General features: G+C 41.6%; 1 protein-coding gene across 3 annotated transcripts in view; it reads right to left on the bottom strand.

Moving 5' to 3' along the window:
- The window catches only part of trim37 (tripartite motif containing 37), a 20,518-nt gene extending 19,817 nt beyond the window's left edge, over positions 1-701 (bottom strand). For all 3 annotated transcript variants that reach the window (XM_034550149.1, XM_034550150.1, XM_034550151.1), the window contains exon 1: positions 485-701. The gene's annotated coding sequence lies outside the window, so the exon portion shown is untranslated. The remainder of the gene's footprint in view (positions 1-484) is intronic.
- Between the last annotated feature and the right edge of the window lie 1,799 nt (positions 702-2,500).

Here is a 2,500-nt window from a genome sequence, read left to right as displayed (position 1 = left end):
TTAACAGGCAGCGTGTTGCTCTCTGGTTGGTCAAGTCAACACGATACATCAGATTAAACCGCTTCAATCTCACCACTGAGAAAAAAAGATCTAACGAATTTATTAAATGAACATTTAGAGCCCAATTACGGAGGATTAAAATCATTTAAATTCTTCTTTTTTAGGCTGCCGAAAATATGTCACAAGTGAAAAAATAAATAAATACATTGGATGAATTATACTTGTATAATATTAATAATATATATATTCGTTATATATATTAAAATAGTTATTATTGAAGAAAACGATAAACACGTCAATATAACGGCAAGAAAAGCCCAGATAAACACAAACGTTAACCGGTCTGGGATCAGTTATTAAAATGAACATCTTTTGGTCCATTATAATAAAATAACGGGTTCAACCTGCAGAGACCGGAAACATCAGATGTAATTTATAAACTGTGACGCTAAGCTAGCTGGCGTTAGCAGGGTAGCTCGCTTACCTGAACCAGAGACGGCTACACCTGATAAACACAGCGATAAACTACATTATCTTCCCAGGCAACACCGCGGGCTGGTTAGTCTGACGTTACCGGCCTCGGTGTGTCCGGCTGCCGGTGTGTAAAGCCGGAAGTCTCGCTGAAAAACGGTTTGTTTGGCTGTTTCTTTCGCCCCTAAATTGAAGATGTAGCGGTCGCGCTCGCTCTGAAAGCATTCCGTCACCCAGCGATAACCAATCAAATGGCTTCTTTTCTTCTTCGCTTGATTCTGTGTGTGTCGCGTTCGCCAAGACGAGCTTAATGGAGAATTACTGCCACCTACCGAGCAAGCGGCGGAATCACAGCCCGCGACCCCAGGGCGGTGGTGAAAGAGGATCTTTTCCTTCAATTAAAGAATAAAAATATAAGCATCATAAGGTAGTTAAAGTACCAACAGTAAAACTACTCAATATGCAGAATGGCCTATTTATTGATTGATTATAATTAGTCCAGCATTAATGTGTTCATCACTTTAAGGTTGCTGCAGTTGAAGGTGGGACGCATTTTAATGAATTACTGGGTAGCTTAATTCTGAAGAGTTACATTCTGTATGAATAATCCAAACCTACAAAGATAACTTAAAATACATTTAGTGAAGTAAAAAGTACAATGTGTGCCTCCAAAATGTCATGAAGTTGAAGTGTACAGTTGCATAAATGGAGATTCTCTATTAACTTAAAAGTACCTCAACATTATTTCTGCACTTCAAAAAACGTAAACGGTTACGTTCCAATCATTCTACAATCATAATGCATTGTACAAGCATGAATATCACTAAATAACTGTGACTTTTAAAGCTAGATTTACAATTGAAGTCAAATTATCTTTGTTTTTTGTCAAAAAGAAAAAAAATTTAGAAAATATGTAAAATGTTAGCTTTAGATGCTTCTCCCTTTACTAACAACACAGCATCTTGTTATCCACTAACGATTAAATATTTTCACAACAGAAATATTAAAGATGCCATAGAATACACATCATGGACAGTCGCCATCTTGGTTTATGGGGTGCAGTCGCCAAAGCAACTTAGTTTGCACTCATTACAAACATTTTAAAACAGCTGAGAACGTCCAACAATAGCTGGAAAGATCTGAATAAATACTATTTAAATGATTTGTCTTGCCAAGCTTTCAGCAATTTTTTGCTTATTAATCTTTTGCATTAAAGAGTTGTCGCAACCATGCACAAAAAAACATAAATAAAGGTTGCACAATGTTTCTCCCTTATAGCTTCTACGAGGAACTTTCATTTTGTGTTGGTTCTGGCTCCCCTGTGGACTAAAGTGGTAGTGTTGGTTCTGGTGCCCCCTGTGGACTAAAGCGGTAGTGTTGGTTCTAGTGCCCCCTGTGGACTAAAGTGGTAGTGTTGGTTCTGACGCCCCCTGTGTACTAAAGTGGTAGTGTTGGTTCTGGTGCCCCCTGTGGACTAAAGTGGTAGTGTTGGTTCTGACGCCCCCTGTGTACTAAAGTGGTAGTGTTGGTTCTGGTGCCCCCTCTGGACTAAAGTGGTAGTGTTGGTTCTAGTGCCCCCTGTGGACTAAAGTGGTAGTGTTGGTTCTGACGCCCCCTGTGTACTAAAGTGGTAGTGTTGGTTCTGGTGCCCCCTGTGGACTAAAGCGGTAGTGTTGGTTCTGGTGCCCCCTGTGGACTAAAGTGGTAGTGTTGGTTCTGGTGCCCCCTGTGGACTAAAGTGGTAGTGTTGGTTCTGGTGCCCCCTGTGGACTAAAGTGGTAGTGTTGGTTCTGGTGCCCCCTGTGGACTAAAGTGGTAGTGTTGGTTCTGGCGCCCCCTGTGGACTAAAGTGGTAGTGTTGGTTCTGACGCCCCCTGTGTACTAAAGTGGTAGTGTTGGTTCTGGTGCCCCCTGTGGACTAAAGCGGTAGTGTTGGTTCTGGTGCCCCCTGTGGACTAAAGTGGTAGTGTTGGTTCTGGTGCCCCCTGTGGACTAAAGTGGTAGTGTTGGTTCTGGTGCCCCCTGTGGA

Source organism: Cyclopterus lumpus, chromosome 14 (genome assembly GCF_009769545.1).
Source record: "Cyclopterus lumpus isolate fCycLum1 chromosome 14, fCycLum1.pri, whole genome shotgun sequence".
NCBI lineage: Eukaryota > Metazoa > Chordata > Actinopteri > Perciformes > Cyclopteridae > Cyclopterus > Cyclopterus lumpus.
Note: the sequence above shows the minus strand (reverse complement) of the source record. Positions and strands in the feature narration are given on the sequence as shown.